A 23,690-nucleotide genomic window follows, 5' to 3' on the forward strand; every position below is an offset into this window, starting at 1 on the left:
GTGGAAGTTGATCTTTAATAATCATTTCTCATGTTAGTAGTTAAATTGGAGCATAAGATTCAAGTTCCAATTAAAATGGTAGAAAAGCCCTCCCAAGGAATTTTATATAGATTTTTGTTGTCTTAGGAGTTCTGGGATTAATAAAAGCCTAGAATCTTTTGCACCTACCCCATGATTGCCCTTTAATCATTCAATTAGGATGTCCTAAAGCATACACAATATGGAATTCATATGTAAAAGTAACAGAGTTTATACATACATTTTTCCCAGTGCTAAAAATTTCAACTACCTAGAGAGATATCAGTCTTTTTTTCTGTGCCCATACCATTCACATTTTCATGAAACTTTCATAAGAAATACTCCTGATTACAATACACAGGATGTAATGGGGTGGGGATGTGTATTTTTACAGGGAAGAGGACATGTGTAATGACTCACATGGATATTGGACAATAAATATCTGTCAAAGACATATCTAATACCATGCACCTGCATAAACGTTTGAGAGTTTAGATATTATTTTAAATTAGTTTTACTTTTTAAAAATGTGAGAGGTAGTAAACTGCATAGGAATGTTAAGTTTTCTTGCCAGGAGTCACATCCATTAGATAGTCTCAGGAAAAATGAATCAGTAAACTAAGCAGTTTTATAAAGTTAGTAGAGAGGACCAAGAAATGTTAACTAACTTAAATACTACTTAAATATCATCTATGTACTACCAAGTAATTATTAAGTAATAAAAATGTCAATCTGTTTACCATTAGTTATTTTGCACAATGCTGCATCCTTAAATTTGATTCTGTAAAACATTTTGTATAGATCAACTCATTACAAAGACTTGTCTGAAATTTGGGGAAACTTTTTAAGTATTTGGTCTCTATAGAAAGGTCAATACTTATTAAAGATTTTTACTGTGCTATTGCAAAGTGAAATTGGTGAGATATGAACATATTGATATTTCCAACAAGAGCTATAAGTTCTTGCCATTTCATTTTAGATTACCTCCTAACACACTGTACAGAAATATCATTGTGTATTATTTTTCTGTTACTTTTTCATAAAACAAAAAAGTTATTTTTAATAGAAACTGCTGCTACTGTATTCTAAGAACCAAAAAGAAAAATATAGTCTGGGATAATTCCAATGTACATGGAGCCTGCATATACAATCCAGTACTACTTTCATATCTGACTGCATAGTATTTTGTCAATTTTTATTTCCTATCCACTTGGGTTTATGATAAAGGTTTCACCAGGCTTTTTAAAATTTATTTCTACACAAAATATTTATTAATCATGAAGCTGTTCAAAACTTCTGGCACCCTGCTAGGTAAATGTGCAATTAAGAGAAAACAAGATAGATTACATAATTGGATAATATACATGAGAAAAGGCTTACAAAAGCTGTTGCTCTGTAACTTATACTTTTAAGTATGATTTATAAAACTTTCATACTACACAAGGATCCAATGTTTGGATGTATTACATAAACATAGACAAGTATATTCACCACAATATAATTTAAAACAAAAAAATACAATTTTAGAAAGTTGGTTGTAAAAGCTTTTTTCTAAAATATATCTTATTTTACCATAGTCCATTAAACAATCAGAGGTGCCTCCTCTCTAGGGAAATAATCTACCAAGTAAAAATGAGTAATAATAAAGGTATTAAAAGTCATGGCCAGGTCCCTGGAAGGATGGAAATTTCAGCAGGACCACATTACTATGACTGTTAGATAAAATTAGTTGCTGTGATGACTTCCCTTTTGCAACATTTATCACTTTATATGATGCAACATATATTGAATGCAATGTATAGTCCATATATTTTCATAAATAAGACTATTTGGGAATTCTTTAAATCATACTTATAGTTCACTAAAATGTAGACTCAAAATTGGCTGCCTTTTTCACCATTTCATTTCATCATTTGCATCTAGGTATATCACACGACTAGAACTAAACAGCCAAATAACACATTGTAAGTTGTGTTTAATCAGAGACTTTGTTTAATGATATTTTAACTTTAATTTTCTTATTATGGAGAATGAATTCATGCTCTACTTTGTTATTTTGTAAGTGTTAACTCTTCACTGTGAATTCACTCATGACAAATGATAATTATGTGTGGGAATTTTAATGTGTATGTTTTTAGTGTTTAAGACATTCAAAATTACTAATTTGCCATTGACAAATTTCCATAATTCTAAAAACACTACATATTTCACATAAATTATATTTTTAAGGATAATGTACCAACATAAAATTCAAAAGCAGGTATTTTTAGCAGACAATTAGAACATGGTACACCTTAAAGGAAAGCACTTAATTTAAGATTTATACTATAAAGGAAAGCACTTAATTTAAGATTTATCCTAGATACACTCTGCTTCTGCCACTGAATATATATGTATGATATATATACACATATACACATATACACATATATATGATATATATATATATATATATATATATATATATATATATATATATATATATATATATATTATTTCAATGGAAATCAAAGTGTAGCCAATTATTCTTTTAACATTAAGGCTATATAGAAACATAATTTTCCTTTATTTTCAATTTACTGATTTATGTTAGAATAGAACCTATCTTCATGCTGTGTTTCAAATCTCAATAACTACTTGTATTACCATTAAAAAGGGAATTAAAAAAAATATATAAGGTCCAGTATTAAAACAAGAAATACAGAATAAGAGAACAGAAGAAACATAGAAATTAATCTTTCAAGAGTAGTTCATTTTTACTTCTAGTATTTGAAAAATTTACATATTCTTGCAAACTACAAATTCATAGAAGACAGACTTACTTGCTAAAGCTATTAGCATGGCCACATGTCAAACAAGCAAATTACAAAAGAAAAATATGTACAGGGAAAGAGCAAAACAGGAAAAAGAATACTTTAACACAAGTTAAATTGTGCATTCAGTGAATGTCATATCTGATCAAACGAGTGGCTATTATCCTTATGCTTTCAGTTCGACACAGCTGAGTCCATTGTATATGCAAAGACCAGAACCTATAACTAACAACACAAGGCCTACGCAATGGACTCATCAGTATTTTTTCACTTCACTGTGCCATTTCTGTATACATTTTTGTTAAGTAGAAGTAGAAGTTGAATATATCAAGGGCTGACTATGTTGGTATTCATGAAAAAGAAAAAAGTAGAGTAGTAAATGATGATCTAAGACATAGGTTGTTATTCAATTAAAGTAGCACTTCATAAAATGCTAGTATGTAAGCTAATAAAATTTCAGATCCTCTAAAGTCTGAAACACTAAAATTCACAAGCACATTCCTAATAAATGACTGCACCTATACTCTGGATCCAGAACACTCATGCTCAGTTTCAATTTTGTTCATTTACCATCTTCTCACTATGTTGTCACCTGACACTGTATGATCTCTAATTTATACTTGGGAACAATGATGCTTATACTACCTTTTTTACCAATTGACTATAAGAACTGAATAGACATATCTGATCATACTGTAACTGAAAAAATACAATATAGACTATAATCTAGAATAAAAGGATTATGTAAATTACCTATTGTCAAATCAGTGGGAAGACACTTGGATACAAGGACTTGAAAAACAATTTAGTGTCTTTCTAAAAGATCCTAACACATAATCTCAGAAAACAATGAAGTACAATGGAAAATGCAGGGTTCTAGAGTAGGTTAATGATAATTTTTGAATCCTATATTAGGCAATTATTATGCATGCAACTGGAAAATTTAGTTTTGCTCTCTGAAACATGGGGATAATAGTACTTTCCATATAGAATTTACACAACTATTAAATCTGTGATGCAGAGACACCTTTAAGACTTGTTGCCCTAGCTTCTGTGAGTGCTATCAGCAGACAGCCTTCAGCTCTAGTTTCTTTTAGGGATTAGATTTAGGGGCTGGGAACCACTTAACCCAACGTGATGTCTTGGGTGTCCCACATCCATTAACTGACTGACAGAAATAAAAAGGGCTGACCCCCTTGGCCCATGTCAGGACAATTTGAAGGCTATTACAGCTCCACATATCCCTGTGTGTTGGTTGTGACTGTCACTGGAACTATGAATTGTTCAATTTTGTCTTAGCCTATACCTCCTTTGATTCCTCTATTCCATGGTTATTGATCCTAAGGGCACTCCTTAGCAGACTTCCCACAGGCTAAACTGCATGCTAGAATTAGCCTTGGGAGCTTAACCTGAGACAAAGGACTAACTAGTGATGATATATAGAAAGGGACCTAATAACTAATTCACCATCCAGTAACTAAGTGATCATCCCTGTGGTTATCTGCAAACAATTATTTTGAGCTACAAAATTCCACAACAGTTAATAATTGCTGCTGTTACAAAGGCAGAGAAGATACTTGGCTTATAGTCAAGAGAAGAGTTAGTTCACTTACTAAAATAATTATAGGATAATACAAGTCCAGTATAGATTATTACAGAACTAGGGGAGTCACTTGGATAATTCAGACTAAAATATACTTTCACATAAAATGCCTACACAATTATTATAGATTTTTTTCCTCTATAGTTACTAGTTGTCTCATATTTTCATTTGTTTTCAAATTATTAATGACTCTGCAATGGCAAAAGTTTGATGAAATAATTCATGGGGTTCTCCAATGATCTCTTCTAGGCAATAGTCTCAATTTCATAGTAAGTTGATTATACTTCTGTACCAAAATGCCTAAGGAAAATTAGTGAGTAAAGGAAAAAAAAACAAAACCGCACAAAGGAGACTTCACAAAATAGACTTGAGCTAATACATATTAATTTCTGAAATGTTAACATGACATCTTACTACTGAAATGAAAAACAACTTGATAGATATCAGCAGTTAATAAGATAGTGCCAAAGGTTTATGTCTATATGCCAATTTGCTCTAGGTAATACTGGGTATCAAAAAATGAGCAAGTCATACTCAGATTGCTCCATTAAAACAAACAACAGAAAAACACATCTAGTCACACTAATTTTAAAGCAATGAAGCAATCTTCTAAGATATAGCATTTTTCTTTCCAATATTCAAAATAATAAGGAGACAGGAAGAATGTAAATGTATGAAATTAGAGAATTTAGACCCTAAGCAAAATTAGATGAGCACAGCATTTTGTTTAATACAAAATACAAATCTACTAAATATATTAACATGAAATAGTTTTGGATTAAATTTTTAAAAAAGAATAAATCTCATTTACAGAAGAATTTTAGAATTCTTCATCTGTATTATTTTCACCTTATGGATTTTAGTATTACTTGACAAAATGTCCTAACCTTCACATATGAATTTCCATCTTAATCCCTTCTTTAGTTTAAGTGTACATGACATAAGATTTTTGTACAGCATTATGTACAGAAGTAATTTTTATCATATTTTACAATCCATTTACGAGATTTTTCAGGGGTAATCAAGGATGACAAGCATTTTTCTCTTCCTCTGCTATATTCCATAAATTTCAGTAATTTCACTGTTTCCTATCCCATATATTATTTACAGTATTTATCACAATCAGTATTTATACACTTATTTGGGGGCTACTTAATATTTATCTCCACATTATACTATAAATTAAATAAAATGAGAAATCTTGCTAGCTTTGTTTACCCTGTATCCTGAACACTTGGCATGGGCTTGTATCAAGCAGAGGAACAAAAATTATTTACTGAATCCAAGGGCAAAAGTCACAAAGGAAGAAGGAACTTGCATTGTAATTTCCATTCAAATTAGATAATGAACATTTGCAAATTCACTTTGCACATGATAAAGATCAAGATCCATTATGGTGTATTTTAAAATTAGGTATTATATCTAATAAGTGTGGATATAAACTTTGAAATTGAAAACTTACAAGAAAAAATTAAAGAAAATTATTATCTTTGAAATGTCAGTTTAAATATTTTTAAATGTGGGTTATACATGCACAGACAAAATTATTCACCAATGGCAAAAGATACGCATTTACATCTCTGTTGTCAGCATTAATTTTTGAAATAAAAATCAAAACCCACTAACAAAATTAGAGATGTCACAGTGGAAGTTCAATATTTTTGGTGGCCTTTTAAACCATTTTGATAAGAAAATTATTAAATACATATTTCAAATGTTATAGTAAATTAATGTAAGATAGCATATGAAAGTGTAAAATGTAATTTGACATTATAAAAATCTATAATTTTGAGAGGCTTGGATTATAGCTCAGGGGTAGAGCACTTGCCTTGTACATGTAAGGTACTGGGTTCAATCCTCAGCACCATATAAAATAAATAAAGTAAATATATTTGAAAAAATATACTCTAACATAAAAAACTATAATTTTTATCTTGCAAGTTCATGCTTAATTATTCCATGATGTAAAATTTAAAATAAGAAAGAAATTATAATCTTTATTTTCTAATCAGAAATAAATCACCAAATGGAAAGAGAATAACATAATAAAGAATTATTAATACCTCAATTTTATTGCTAAATCTCTCAGGTATTTACAATACTTTATTTCTCAAAAACTCATTTAATTTTTCTGTTAATAAAAATAATGAAAAATAAAAATCTTCTTAAAATCAGAATTTTAAGGTGGATGTTGCACTCCACATGCAAAGAACCATAGTGTCTTAACATTTGGTAATGTCTATGCAGAGGAAGATTTTGTTATAGCAAAACCTAGATGCAAAGAAAGGTGCCCTAGGTTAGAAACTAACCAATGACTCTGAAAAACAAAACAAAACAAAACAAAAAAATGTTATCAGCCTCCAGCAATTGATTATTTATGCTGTTGAAAGCTACCCATTTTTCCTTTTATAAAATTTGCATTTCCTAGCTGGGCACTGAAGCACAAGCCTGTAATCCCAGCAGCTCTGGAGGCTGAGGCAAGAGGATTCTGAGTTCAAAGCCAGCCTCAGCAAAAGCAAGGTGCTAAGGAACTCAGTGAGACTCTATCTCTAAATAAAATACAAAATAGGGCTCACTGGTTGAGGGCATCTGAATTCAAACCCCAGTACCTGCCCTTCAAAATTTGCATTTCCTCTCTCTTGCTGATCCACATCCTTTATTAGTTAATAGGGTTGAAATATAAAAAATAAATATGAGAGAAGACTGTAATCATGTAATGAATTAAATTCATAAGACCAATACTTTATGCTGTGAAGACCATGATTCAAATCACCGTTCTCCACACTTGTAATTTCTAAAATGTTTGTTTAGTAGTTCTAAAGCCAAGGAAATAAGAATGTAAAATATGGAGGTACAATGAACAGTAGTGCACATCCCAACAACTGAGAAGGCTGACGAGGGGATGGGAAATGGGGGATTACAACTTAGAGGCCAGCCTGGGCAACACAAGGAGATCCATCTCCAAATAAAAGTGAACAAAAACAATAAACTGTTATAATTACTTAACATAATTCACTGAGTAAATACTAGAGTAATCACATTGAAGAAGACTGTCACTGAATCTAATCTGTTTGTCACCAAACTTTAAACATATTTAAAAGTCTTATAAAATCAAGTTTTTCCCTATATTTTACTTTGAAAAGGAAGAAAATGAATCCATGACTACTAAAAAAATGGGCTTCTCACTGCTCTGGAGCTTAGCATTTTCATATTTCTGCAGTTGCTCAGCAACTGTAATTGTATTAGTATAATTTATATTAGACATTAGACATTGCCCTGCTTTATTTTTCTTTCTTATAAAAGGAAAACTATTGTTAAAGCAAATAATTTCTTAGAGCATTAAAGCAATAGCATTTTGAATCTGAATGGGCTCAAGTGTATCTTCCAACCTATGCAATTCAAATCACTTCTATGCTGATACACCATATTCAGTTAGATTGTGTATTTATGTGTCTTATTTGATAATATATGAAAAAAAGGACTAATATAAATCTTGTTTCAAAACACTAAATAGTACCTAGTCTATATAATTAAACAATGTTCTTTTTATGAGACCTAATCATAGTAATGAATTCATTATAAGACAATTTCCAATAATAATTAGACTTTATTTTGTTTTGTTTTATAATAATTGCAGATAAAGATTTTCTACATTAATAGATAGAATGCTGTACAAAAAGGCCAAGGATTTTGAATGGCTTCATTCAGGAGTACCATACAATTTATTAAAACTACCAAAGGCAAGTGATTCAACTGTAGCTTTGGTGGAGATTTATGTCTTATTTATAGGTATCTCAAGCACCTATCATGATGCTCACCATATAGCATCCCCTATTGTGGTGAGCCGTTCCTATAGACCGTGGCCGCCATTAGAAGATGGCACCGGCTTCCACTGTGGCCTGTGATAAACAACTCCTTTTTTGGAGAGTTGGCACGTAATCCCTTATCACCCTATGAGAAAGCTCCACGTGGCAGCTTTGCATTGGGGCTTGAGATGCTTTATTAAGGCTGGGAGGGGCATCCGAGAGGGAGAAGAAGAAATATCAAGGGCCTGAATAAACTGCTGAAAGAAGATTCCTGAGTTGCGTCTTCCTTGCGGGCAAGGGGTCGCGACAAGTGGTGCCGAAACCCGGGAACCAGAACTTTCAGCAGTCAGGGGTGGTGCACCGGTTAGTCCCAGGTAAGTGGGATCCGCGACCAAAGCGGGGTTAGTCCCAGGTAAGTGGGACCCGCGACCAAAGCGGGGCAGCTCCTCTGTAAAGAAAGAGAGAGCATTACATTTTATTGCAGCTGCACTGTGTACTTTCGCTTTTGTTTTTTGTGCTTCTTTTGTTGTTGTGTCATGGGTGCCGCATCTTCAAGTCCGCTTCTCCTGGCCCTAGATGGCCTGTTACGTTCCAAGGGCCTGGAAGTGAAACATAGTACTTTACAGAGATTTTTACAGGAGATAGATATCGCTGCACGGTGGTTTGCATTTTCGGGCAGCCTTACTGTACCTAGTTGGGATAAATTAGGCAAAGATCTTGACTTTGCATCTGAGCAGGGCATATTAGAGGGTGGGGTGATACCCCTTTGGAAAATGGTCCGTAGTTGCCTTACAGATGGTAAATGCCAAGAAGCTGTGAGTGAGGGTCAGGCCGTTCTTGAACAACTACATGAGGAAAAATCTGAAGGATCACATAGTGAAGTGGCAGAGAGTATCAAAAGTAACAGTAGTGAGAAGGCAAAAGAGCCTGAAGATAAAAATAGGAGAAGGCTCTACCCAGACTTGACCGAATTCAGAACGCCTGAGAACACAAGGGACTCAGAGAGTTCTGAGGACCTTGATATATTGTTACAACAACTACATAAGATAAAAATGAAAAAGAAGAAAAAGGAGACACAAGGCGCACATGCCTACTGTAAGAAGGGGGAGGGATCTAATATTGGTCAACAGAATTCTGAGGAGGAGGAGGTTGAAAATTTAGAAGAAGATATGATGCCTGTTGCCCCACCCCCGTATGTGGGGGGGAGCCAAGGTTCCGGGAGGTCTTTTAATGCGCAAGTTTGGAGGACAGTTAATACAGATATGGGACTTGCGTACCCGGTGTTTCAGGACAATAATAGGGGAAGATATCATGAGCCTTTAGACTTTAAGATAGTTAAAACCTTGGCAGAATCCGTCCGCACTTATGGCATAGATGCCGCTTTCACTCTCACTCAGGTGGAGGGACTTACTAGATTTTGTATGACTCCCTCAGATTGGGCTAGTCTAGTCTGCGCTTGTGTTTCCCCAGGGAAATATTAGGAGTCCAAAGTTGGCTGTTTAATGTTTCTGGCAGTACCCAAGACTCGGAGCGAGGTAGGAGGCTTAAAATTTTTGCAAATAATTCACAATTATCTAATGCTACATTACCCTCCGCAGCAGTCTGTCTCCAATCTCCGTTCCTGTTTCTTTTGGCTAATGTTACATTACAGGGGATGCTTAATTGTTCTAATGTTACTTGCTACTTGTCTGAGTGTTGGAATGGCTCCTGGACTATGGCAGTGATTATGAAAATTCCAACCTTTGTCCCGATCCCGGTTACTGCAGATCCAGAATCCTTTCCTATTGTTGAATTGATTAGAACCCGTAGAGATTTTGGATTTACGGCAGCTATAGTGACAGCTGTGGCGGTATCTGCTGCTGCAGCAGCTACAGCTGGAGTAGCCATGGCCAGTCAAGTACAAACTGCTGCCACTATTAATCAAGTTGTTCAACAAACTTCCACCATACTTGAATCCCAAAATACAATTAATCAACATATTTTGTCAGGGATTTTAGCTGCCAACCAAAGAATAGATTTACTCCAAGCTCAGGTAGAAGAATTGGCCGACTTGGTGCTTTTGGGTTGTGTTGACCAACGTGCACATTTATGTATAACCTCTGTCAGATTTAATGATTCCAGAAATGCCTCCCGCATCATCGGAGAGTATCTATCCGGAACCTGGTCCATGGAAGCAGAAAACTTGATCCAGTCTCAACTAACCCAGATAGCTGTCTTGAACAGTACCCGTGTCGATCCCGTGACTTTGGGTCGATTCACCGATTGGATATCTTCTGCTTTTTCCTTCTTCAAAGAGTGGGTGGGGGTAGGCATTTTTGGTGCAATGTGTTGCTTCGGTGTTGTACTTTGTTTGTGGCTTCTCTGTCGCCTTAAAGCTCGCCATGCGCAAGAGAAAGCTATGATCATACAAGCTCTTGCAGCTTTAGAAAATGGCATTTCTCCACAAATCTGGCTTGCACATCTTAAACAGTGATTTCTGGGCATGGCCATTGCACCCCAAGTTAGTTTCACATTGCACTGGGATTGGCATGTCCTCTTCTTTATGCTCTCCCGGTACTGAATAGCCCTTGCACTCTGCAGGTCTTGTTACCATTGCACGCAGATGGGTTTCAGGACTGGTCTTTCTTCTCGGCTACAGACTCTTTACCTTCCTCTGGGGCTTAGGGATTGTGTTGCCAACTTAAATTTTGTCATTATTACCAGGCTACCTGTGTTATCCTACTTCTCATCGTTGTCACGATGCAGGATGCGAGGCAAGGCACTGCACTTGAGTGATCCCTCAACGGACCTCAAGGAAAGCATGTCCTATTGCATGCGGGTTTGACGTCCACGCCCCGCCCTACGAAAAAAGGCGTCGGCTGATATGGGATCAGGTCTGGGGAAGGCGCCTCCTTAGGACTGAACCATACATTGCAGCCACTTCTGCACAGTGGGATAGGACCTCTACTTTCGCCTGCATTGTTTTATAAAACAGAAGGGGGAACTGTGGTGAGCCGTTCCTATAGACCGTGGCCGCCATTAGAAGATGGCGCCGGCTTCCACTGTGGCCTGTGATAAACAACTCCTTTTTTGGAGAGTTGGCACATAATCCCTTATCACCCTATGAGAAAGCTCCACGTGGCAGCTTTGCATTGGGGCTTGAGATGCTTTATTAAGGCTGGGAGGGGCATCCGAGAGGGAGAAGAAGAAATATCAAGGGCCTGAATAAACTGCTGAAAGAAGATTCCTGAGTTGCGTCTTCCTTGCGGGCAAGGGGTCGCGACACCCTATAAAAGTTGTTTTCTGATTCAAAGTAAATAGTCAATAGAATATACCTTAACAATATATTGCTGAATAGCCTGATTCATCCCAGTTCTGGCTAGAAGTTATCTGCCAATACTGGTCTCTTGGTTTCTATTTGTGTTTTCAAACATTAAAGTCATTTTGATTTACTGTATATTATTCCCTTTATTGTGTGTATGTTTATCTATCTATGTAAATGATTGACAAGAGAAAATTAAATTGGGATATTGTTTACTTCTCTAAAACCATATCCCATCACAATGCACTGTGTATTTATGTACTTAAGGAAATTATGATCTTTGCAAACACCTTATAAATGCAGTGGTTCCATTACTCAAAATGAACCTTCATATTTCAATGCTTATGATACATTTTGTAAGAAGACAGTGCCTATTTTCTTCCTGTATAAACCAATTAAAGATTCTGCAAAGTAAAATAAAACAGTGCAGTGCCAAACCCTTTAAAATTGGCTGTGAAACATATTTACCTTCTGCACAGAGAGGACTTATTTTAGTAAGGTCAGCTCAAAATGAATATTCTATCTATGCTGGCTGCTACTTATTAGATGTTATGAACCAGACTTGATAGAAACATAATATTATCAAATTTTGCTTGAACTTTGAAATTTTAACACTTTTTCCTCCAAGAAAAATGTATCACATATGAAGATTACTGATCTGAGTTATTAAATAATGGTATAATATAATCCAAAGCCAACAGCTTTGAAGATTCTAAAATTATTGGGAAACAAAATTTTACAAGGGACAGAACTACTTTCCTTTTTGAAGAGAAAGGAAAGGACAGTAAAATATATTCTGGAGAAGTGATGAAAGTCAAAATAAGTAAAAGTCATTTACTATGTTGGACCGTAACCTTTTAAGTGACTCTTTCAAACTGAGGACAGTGTTGAGTGGGACCTATATTTTGTCTACCACACTACTGTGATTAAAAGAGATTGAACAAATGACAGGAAAATCACCATACATGTAATTTACCATCAGTTGAGGCAGAACACATAAGAATCATGCCATGGAGCCAGAGTAATGAAATCCATTATATGCAGCATACAAAATAAACATGGATAGAGAACACTTTCATTGTAAGTTGTTCAAATTAAACACTAGCACAGAGAAGGACCATGATAAGGAGCAAATGGTGAAGGCTTGTCTGCTTTTAAAGGAGTATCTGCATTAAAAACAGAAATTTTAAAAATTAATCAGGTGCAGTGTCCCAGGGGCTTGGGAGGCTGAGGCAGGAGAATCATGATTTCAAAGCAAGACTCAGTAACTTAGTGAGGGCCTAAGAATTTAGTGAGACCCTAACTCTAAATAAAATATAAAAAAAAGAGCTGGGGATGTTGCTCAGTGGTTAATCTCTCCTGAGTTCAATACCAAGTATGAAAGAAAAAAAAAAAAAAAAGGAGAGACATGGAAGAGTTAAGTAACTACACAAGGCAACAATTCAAGAAACATTGAAAAGCAATAACTGACTAATGGCTTATACAAGGGGTATAGATAATAAACTTCATGGCACACAAGAAATAAATCATGTATAAATTCAGATTAGAGGGATATTCTTGCAATTGAATAAAGAAATCTCCACGTATGCATCAAGAATTTATCACATTTGGCTCAACTGATAAAAAGTATTTAGAGAGGCAAGTCATTGTCTATTGAGAACCTCAGTATGTTGAACCTTCCAGTATTTGCTGCAATGCTTGATTACTTCAATTTTGATGCTTTCATACCTCTGTAACCTACTCCCAATATGACTTCTAAGATTACTTTCACATCTTGAATACATTAATTCAACAAAAGATGATCTCATCCTATGCAGCAGAGTTTTGGTTATTGATACATGGTGTATGGTAGCCAGACTATAGGTGGCTTTGCTTATATAAATATTATTCATGCTCCATGAAACCAAAATGCAAAAACAGACACAGGTTCTTCAACCAAAAGCTGAGCTACACTGCAAAGAATCATCTTCACATAATGCAATTGGAGATTTCTAGACAAATATGCCTCTGAAAGTACCATTAAAGCTGCATATTCATAGGTATGCTTTTTATTTCTATTCAAGTAACTTTCAAATGAATCAGAATCTGGATTCAAGAGGGAAAACACTTTATGATAGAAGTAGGTGATATTATTTTACATAGATATAAATAAATTAATAACAAAGTAATCAAGCAAAATTATGCCACAGAACATGCCAATGTTGAGATCACAGTGTTTTATCCAGTTGTAAAGATGCAAAGATTTATCTAGACATATTTGGTAATATATTTCCATCTCTTAAACTACTTTAAAAGTTAAACATAACAAATTATATCATCTTTAACAGACCTTGAGCTCATGAGAACACACATATTCTTGGAAAACCCCTTGCTAATTAAGACTTATTTCTAGCCCTCTAGTATTTCTAGTTCCATCTCCATTTAACAGCACCATAGAAGAAGTATTAAGTTACTTTTCAGATGGTTCTGTCAAAACAATGAAGATACCCAATAATTTAGCTTTGCAACATCTAGAAATATAAATAAAATGAGATGCATTTATGCAGTCTTGGGTATTGTGTTTTCATTACACTTCCAATATTTCCCTTACTTGTGAAATATTTTGTCAGTTTTGAGGGAGAAATAAGAAAAAAACTAGCAATTTCATTTATCTAAAAATTTTAAATTCAATTCTAACCTCTAAATATGTTATCTCATCCCTAGATGATGTAACAATTACAATGACTTAAGTAGCCATTGTTAATATCTGTAGTTATTTTATAATATACTAGAGAAGTTAATAATTTTTGTATTTTAGGAGTAGAAAAAGAAAGACTGAATGCTGTTCTCTTGTTTATTATTACAACAGAGGAGGATAACCCCATATCTAAGTACAAACAAACCTTGACTTCCTTCTTCAACCCATGACCTTTATATGACTTTACAATTCAGCTTTATAACTGATTTTTTCTTGTCAACATATCTTATCATCCCTTAATGATTTTCTGGACTAAAAAGCAAACCAAAAAAATATCTGGGCTGTTTCCTTTGAGATAGAGACAAGGAGACAAGTAGGTTCTAGGAAGGAGATATAGAACCTATTAATCATCCTCTCTACCTATGAATAACACATATAATTTCACTTTTTCCATAAAGTCTTTTGCTAAGCAAGGTATCATGCAAAAATAATCAGATGTCAGCTTGATGCTAATTTCAATAGAGCTCCTGGATATGCCTTGGCCTTTTGGTACCAGTTAAGTAACTAGAAGTTGCTATAATGATACCACAGTTAATCATGTAATCCCTGTGCTTTTACACAGTTATTGGCAATGCAATATACACTAAGTTAGGAAAAGAGAGTGTCAGATAAGAATGGTCTGCTATGATATATGGAAGACACACTGATAAAGAGGTAATAAAGATGTAAATACAAACAGAGAAATAGAGTACTGTGGCAAGTTTTAATGCCAAAATTTATATTTGGAACCCATTTAAAAAAATCATAAACACTTAGTTGTCACTTCAAAGATTTTGAGCAATATAAGACAAATAAAGAAACTGGGAAATCAACATGACTATAGTGTATGTCTCATTAATACATCCTAATATATACTAAAAAGTCCTACATCTTAATACAAACTAAATTGGAATGTGGCAATACAGAGTTGTGTGTAATAGTCACAGAAACAAAGAACCATAACAGTGGCATCAAATCCATATCTGTCTGGAAAGAAAATGTCAAACTCAGTAACTTTACACAAAATCACATTCAAATAATAGTTTATCATCTCAGCAAAGGGAAAATTAAAAAAAAAAACAGGACTAAAACACATGTATTTTTTTTTAAGTGAGCTATCTTTGGAAAGAGGGTCTAATTTATTAGGCATTGACTGGTTACTTCCATCTGTAGAAACAGAGCAAAAGGCTATTGTGTCTGCTTGTGTATAGAGGTAGAAAGGGTAGTGGCGTCTGATGTGTGGTTTAGGAAGACAATTACCAAAAAGCAATTAATCTGAACATTTGGGATAAATAGGCAAAGAACTCTAAACAGAAAACACAATTTGCCTTTTCACCTTTGGAATGTACTTGAAATAGCAAAGGAAGTGTGTTTTCCCCTCACTCTGAATGATCTGTAAACATTAATTAATTAATCCCAATAATACCCTTGTGAATGTGAATAGGTATTTTCTCTCTGTGTTCTACAAATTATAAAAATAATTATACTATTTATATACATTTGTAGGACTCTTTTTTTTTCGTGGGGGTTCTTTACTATTTTGAAATTACTAAACAGACATTAATCATTATAATTCTTCTGTGAGGTATATATAGCTACTCTTATAACTGAAAGTTTAAAAATGAAAAAAGAAATTTTATCATGTATTTTATTCTTCTTAAATACCTCTATATGAGAATCATTCAGACTGGGTGACAATAAGAACAGTAATACCAAGGTGTTGTTTTCTTTAGGGAACTAAAATTTTTACTTCAAATTAGATTTTAAATGTTCTATTCAGAAGAATAAAACAGAAAAGAGGTCATGGGAAGTTAAGGATAATGATAAATAAGTAGACCTTCATTCATTCAACTATATAAATTGAGATCTGATTATCGAAGAGTCTACTTTTTTAAGTTCATGGAATACAGGAATGAAAAAGAAGATCTTCATGGAGTTCACATTCCAGAGGAGGAAAAAGTCAATAAAAAACAAAAATAATTATAATTGAAAAATCAATTTCTATGAGGTAAATACACCAGAAAAAAAATCAGAGTGAGACCCTTGACATGTGAAAACATTGAAAGGGGTATAACAAAGTCAAGAACCCAAGATGAAAACACTTCAAGAGTTTACTAATGTGAGGACTCCCTAACAAAACATGTATTAGGTGCTAAGCATGATCGTTCATTATTGGCTTTGTGATTTTGTTTGACAGTTTTTCTTTCCTTGAAAACTACTATAACAACCTAAGCTTTGAATTAGTGAAGATTGTTTAGTTAATATACCTAGTGAAGCAAACTGCTACTCTAATTCAAGGAAGTACCATTGTGCTTCTCAGCCCTCCCTGGGCATCAGCAGCATACAGGAGCATTTTGTGAAATACTGATGCCCTGAAAGCCCTCCAAACCTTCTGATATTAGAATTCCAAGGCTAGGATTGAGACTCATTGGTCACTCCCACAGACTCCATAGCCATGGAAGAATTCTGGACCAGTGGTTGTAGGGCTAGCCAGGACATTTTAAGGGGGAAAAAAAAGACACACACACAAAAATTGAAGAGTTGTGGCACTCACAAAGGTATTAAAAATGAAATATATGAAAGATCTTTGGCATTTTAAAGAAATAGTCTATGGGCTAAATTTGACCTAGAGATTGGCAATTGGCCATGGGTTGAACTTGCACACTATTTGATTGCAACAAGGACAAAGGATTCAAATCCTAACCATGAAACACTGTAAAGTCAGGATTGGCTAGGATTTAACCATAACATTTCTGTGAAAAGTATAATACCCAGCATCTCTAGGACAGCACCCTCGAGGCTATTCTTGCCAAGAAGCAATTCTCATCTTCATCAGGTATACACTTGCAATGGAAATTTACAGAACTCTGAAAGGGATAAGTTCAGAAGGAAGCAAAAGATTTTTGATAAATTTTTGTAATGCTGTCTAATGGTGTTAAGTTCAGAAGGAAGCAAACTTCCTTTGGGGCTGGGGTTGTGGCTCAGCGGTAGAATGCTTGCCTAGCACGTATGAGGCCCTGGGTTCGATCCTCAGCACCACATACAAATAAAATAAATAAAGGTATTGTGTCCAACTACAACTGTTAAAAAAAAAAAAAAAAACTTAAAGAAAAAAGAATAGTAGGATAGTAAACATCTCCACCCACTTGAGGCTCTCAAGTGAGAAATCCCACAAACTCTATTTTCATTCTAAACTTTAACATATCAGTTTAAAAGGCAATAAATGTTTAAAATAATGTAAATTACTTTAAAAAAATGAAACACAAAGTATTGACACCATTAGACAGCATTACAAAAATTTATAACTAACTATAATTTCAGCCCTTCTTTTCATGAAATTGCAATATGAATGTACATGAAATAAAGGAAACCAGACAAGAAAAATCAAGCATCTTTAACTGCTACAAACTGGCATGCACTGCTCTCCATGGCCAATACCCTGATGAATGCATCCGACTAATTTTTTAATTTAGTTACATTATTGTTAATTTGGGTAGTAGTTCACAAAAATCACTTCATATACATTTAATACATTAAATTTTTATACATATGCATTTAATAAGTATAAACATTTATATACAGAGATTTTTATAAGATTTTGTCATCTTCTTGTGTCAATGAAAGTACTAAAATTGTTTTTGCACATTAGACAACTGGGTAAAGGCCCACATGACAATAAAAGTATCACTGAATATCAAGAGAACTACTCTATTAAAAAGTAAACAAACACAACTTCTGCACAAGTCCCCTTTTTACCTTCTATTTGAACTGTTTTACTTAGGAACATCCTTGATTGAAACATAACCTAGTACTCAGTGAGAAGCAGTGTTATTCTCTGGATCATCCATTTGCTACTTAAATTCTGTTTTTGATCTAGTACTTTAACAGCTTGAATAAAAGTAAACTCTTCACAGGAGTGAAATAAAAAAATCCCCACAGCTGACAGTCAAAAACAATGGATATGTATTTTGTACTTCCCTACAAAGAGAAAAGGCTCTAGTACATTTAAAGTTTTAATGGTGCTTCAGGAAAAAAAATAAAAAAGGAAATACTGACCCTGATCTATCTCTTGGTGATAAAATGTATATTAAGCAATATATGAACCCTTGTGTGGGGAGCCACTCCAATTGCAGGTACCTTTAGGTCCTGATGCACCATGGGGATCTGAAAGATCATTATAGTCTGGCGTGGTAGTGCCATGACTGTGACTTGAGCTTTTCCCTCTCTGGGATATGAAGGCATGGCCCTAGGAATAGGTGACACGTAGAGGAGTTGAACTACCCTCACCTTTTCCTTTGTAAACCTACCCCTTGCCTTATTTGAATAAAAAAGTTCAGCACATGCTCTGCTCTCTTTTCCAAAGGACCCCTAAGGTCAGGGGAGCCTTCACAGGACCCAAAGAAAAAGGTATTTCTCTCTGTGTGTAATTATTTCATGCAGCCCAGTTCACCTGGAGTTACCCTGAGTGTTTATCCTGGAATGGGACACCCTTGGACATTCCTTTGCATTTCCATTGATAAAGAAGAGCAGCATTTCTTTTCTGCCTCACAAATGTTTCTGCCTGCTACAACCTGGCATGCACTGCTCTCCATGGCAAATACCCTGCCTCTTTCTCCAGGTTAAGTCCCCATTGTCTGTCTATAAATGCTGACTGCTAGGAGGTTTCTCCATGTAACCCTTCCTGAATACATCAAGCATTTGTCTCTTTGGCTCATTTACTCATTTTGTTTCTACTTCAAATACCCTCCTTATCACTTGTTAACCTTTAAAATACCACTAAAAAGGAAGTATTTCTGTTATGGTTGTGATATGTGGTGTCCCCCAAAAGCTCATGTGAGAAATAATGCTAAAATGTTTAGAGGTGAAGTGATTGGGTTCTAAGAGCTTTAACCTAATCAGTGCATTAATCCAGTAGATGAGCTGGTATGGGAGGAAGTGAGTCACTGGCAGCTTGCCCTTGAGGTATATTTTGTCCCTATCAAGTGGAGCTTAATCTCTCTCTGCATTCTGATTGTCGTGTTCTGAGCTGTTTCCTTCTGCCACAGTTTTCTGCCTTGATGTTCTGCCTTACCATGGGCCCAGAGCAAGAGAGCTGGTCATCCATGGACTCAGACCTCTGAATCTATGAGTGCCATTTTTCTCTTGTCAGATCTTTTTGTCACAGTAGTGACACTAAAACAATTTACCTCTGCAATAACTCCTACAGAATTTACTTCTATAAATTTATCTTTGGTGGTTACATTTTCAGCCTAATGAGTAGCTACATAATATGAAGCCATAGAAGCTCAGAAATTTGGGGGACCACTTAGGACACCTGGTCCCAATTCTTATTTGACATGGGAAACATTCTCTACACAACTGGAAATACTTATTTTGGTTTTCTCAGTTTCCCACTGACTACTAAGATAATTTTTCTTTCCCTCCCTTCTTACCTCCCTCTTCCAAGGATGGAAAATATACATTATCTTTATTAAATGTAAACAACCTTGTTTTAGTCAACATTTTTGTTGCTACACCTAAAATACTTGAGAGAACAATTTCAGAGGAGGAAAAGTTTACACAGTACTCATAGCTTCAGAGGTCTCAGACCATAGACTGAGTCAGTCAGCTGACTCCATTGCTCTGGGCCCAAGGTGGGGGTAAAACATAATGGAGCAAGAGTATGATGGAAGAAAGTAGCTCAGGACATGGCCACCAGGAGTAGAGAGAGAGAATTCTGTTCACGAGGTATAAAATATGTATCTCAAAGGCAGGTCCACAACTTACTCACCTCCTCCAACCATACCTGACCTACCATCCAGCTAATCCATTTAAGTGAGTAAATATACTGATTAGTGAAGGCTCCCATAATCCAATCATTTATCTAAACCATAACAATCCTGATCATAACCTGGTAAAATAGCCCTGGTAATTAATATATATATTGAACAAATATGTTCTTCCTCACTTATCTGGGTATGGCTCTCCCTCATTTTAACTAGTGTTATGCTTGCATCTATTTAATAGAAGACATCAAAGGACTTGAGATGGATTATAGATAAGGAATTTTATCTCAATCAAGCTAGATATATCCCTTTAGTAATCTAAGATAATTTTCAGGTTCTCCCTTCCCTTCTCAGGGACAATTAAAATGTGAAGTTTTTCCTAGGCTACCACACTGAAAATAGGGTTCTACATCCCTCTAACTCATAGAAAATATGGAATGTTTCTCTACTTGTTATACAATATAATTCCAGCACCATTCCAGTATACATATATTGAGCATTCACGAAATACAGGTTCAAAATCTGTTTGTGTGATAGGCATAGCATTTCAATTGCAATGCCAGTATCATATTAATATATTTATGTATGTATTATACATATATATTATATTTCTATTAGTACTATAGTCTTTATGCATTTTCCAGATCATTTTCTAAGACTGATTTGATTTTTGTAATAGTTATCTATAAACTTTAGACAAGAAAATTGACAATGGGAACTGCTAAACCATGAAGTTGGAGGTTCTTAGGCATATGCATGTACCTGCAGAAGAGAGAGGTTCTGATTACACAAACAATAGATGGCCCCAACTCCACGTTGAACAGGACAGGTTCTGAGTTTGGATGTCCTTTGCTATGTTTTTCATTCCTTTAACTTTAAGTCATTCAGAAAATCAAAGAATTCACACCAAGACAAAAACAGTAGAGACAATAGTCTGACTATTATTTTCCCATACTAGATATGTATCATTTCTCAGGTATACATTGGGTTATTTTTTAAGTATATTTGACTTTCATCATTTTCAAGAAATGAGCTTTTGTTTTTCTACCTTTAACAGTTGGTGATTTTTATGTAAAGATTGTAACAAGGCTTCTTGTAAAGACTAAATATTTGGGTGATGAATAACCAGTGCAAAAATATTTAAAAGTAAATACCATTCCTTGGAATGTATTTGTCCTAAACAATTCAAGTTATCATACTATAGTGATACATGCATACCCTTGCACAATTCATAATAACCAAACTATAGAACTAGCCTCAATGTCCGTCAATGGATGAATAGAATATGTGGTTTATATATACAATGGAGTTTTATTCATCCATAAAGAAAAATGAAATTATGTCACTTGCAGGAAAATGTATGGAACTTGAAACCATTATGTTAAGCCGAACTCAGAGGGTCAAGGGGCATATGTTTTCTCTCATATGTGGAAACTAGAGAGAAATAAAGGGGGAAAAAAAGACTCGGGGATGGGGAACTCATCAAAGGGAGATCAGTAGAGGAAAGAGACTAGGGGATGGGAGGTGGGGAGGAAGAGGCAAAGTGCTGGGGAGTGATATTGGCCACTCTATACTGTTTTATTGTGGGTGTATACAAATATGTAACAATAAATCCCAACAGTATGTACAACTATAATGCACCAATAGAAACATGGAAAGAGAAGAATACATTTTTAAAAAGGTATTTAAAAGCAAAACAATTAGATCTCAACTATAAATATTTCTCCATATTAAAAAAAAAAACAACTTTAGTCACTGTATGGGATTGAAATCCAGTTTTACTTATAATTCCTACCACTTCATATCAGAACTTAGAAAGAAGGAACCTTGGAGGCAATGAGTTAGATCATGTTTTCTTTTATATACCTGCCATATTTTAGTTAAAATAAACTATAAAATATATGCGGGTTTTAGTTAAAATATTCTCTAATGTATATTTCACAGAGAGGACTTTCTTACAAGGAGGTAGGACAGTGGTTTCTGGGTAAGTGTCTAAAATATTAAAGAGAAGATTACTATGTTCTGTTCTTTGAAAAAATAATAACAGTCAACAAATGCATAGTGACTTTATTATTACTATGATTAAAATAAAAGTGTATAAAGCAAAACTTTAGTTAATTAATTCCCAATTATATGTGACTCTCTAATATTTTCCAAAGTTGTTTTCTATTACTTTTAACCCCAAAGGAATTTTAGGAAAATATTTTATTAAATTGTTTTCTATAACTATAGAGGATGCTATATACGCTGAAATGAGGCATATTTTAAAATATGTATATTATGTGCAAACAATGATGCAGGTTTATTGTGCATGGTGAGCAATGAAGTCATTCAAAACTCAATCAATGGAATTTTTTAATTTTATTACACTGCTGCCATGATTCATAAAAAATACATAATGGTCCATCATAGAAATGAGAGAAATCTCTGCTATCTCCAGTAAGTAAAACCAAAAGCAATATGTGCCCGAAGATTAGATCATCTGTCGGTTACAATGCATCATTACAGATTCCCAAATTGTGAATATGTAATTTTCTGAGTGGCAAATTTCAAGGCTGAGGGAGTACAGATTAGCTTCTCAGTTCACAATGAGGTCTATGGAATTCAGGCAGGTTTTAGGCACTTCAAACTGGGTGTAGCATATGGCTCAATGTTATTTATAAAATAACATTTCAAAAGTGGCTCTAGAGCAATGGAGCTTCAGAACTAACAAAGGAGCTAACCCTTGAAGGCTCTTCCCTGAACAGAAATATTCACTGGGGGATGAGGTTTGTTAGCATGCTGAGTGGCAGGCATTGTGTGGAATCATGGTTTCTATTTTGGATTGTGTAACCTTTGGGAAGTCACCCAACAGCCTTAGGCAACTTTCATATGCACTTTGTAATCCTGCAGCATTTCTTAGTGTAGAGTTAGGAGTATTTGTCTTGCTTGAGTAGGCCTGTCAATCAACATATATTAAGCTCCCACTGTGTGTAAAGATTCTTATTTGAAGAAAGTTGATTCACAAAGGATGGTTAAGAACATCCGCCTTCAAGGAATTGCTAAAGGAAAGAAGATAAGAAATGATTTTACAGTGGTGGCATATTTTAAATTTGGCATTCCCCATTGTGTATGTTCTGATAAATGACATTCTTTTCAATAGATGTTTATTTTACCCAGGTTAACTACACAGATGATGACACTCAGATTGCCCTTTAAGGAAAGACCAACTTCCCAGTTGTAAGGAGTATGGTTAGTTGACAGCAGTTTGTTTTATCTGGATTTTCCTCAGACTTCCAATCAGAGGTCCCCTTATTTTCAGGACTGCCCCTGTCTAACAAACTGCAGAAGGCCGCATTAGAAGAGCCTGACCATTTCTTCCCACTGCAGGATTCCTCCAAGGGGCATTCCTGGCTCTGCGGAATCTGTTGGGAGATCTGCACTGTGGCCTCTCAGCCTCACTATGCAGCCCTGTTTTCACTCTTTCCCTTTCACAGGTATTTACCAATAAAACTATGGGATGCTTACCTCCATCTCTACATTTTTTCATGATGAAACTGACTTGCATCAGAGATCTTACTATAATTTATCTATAATAATATGTTCAGCACTAAAATTAATGAACTACTGATAGATGCCATAACACGGATAAGCCTTAATATATGTGCTAAGAGAAACAAACCTGTCAT

Source organism: Marmota flaviventris, chromosome 8 (genome assembly GCF_047511675.1).
Source record: "Marmota flaviventris isolate mMarFla1 chromosome 8, mMarFla1.hap1, whole genome shotgun sequence".
Lineage (NCBI taxonomy): Eukaryota > Metazoa > Chordata > Mammalia > Rodentia > Sciuridae > Marmota > Marmota flaviventris.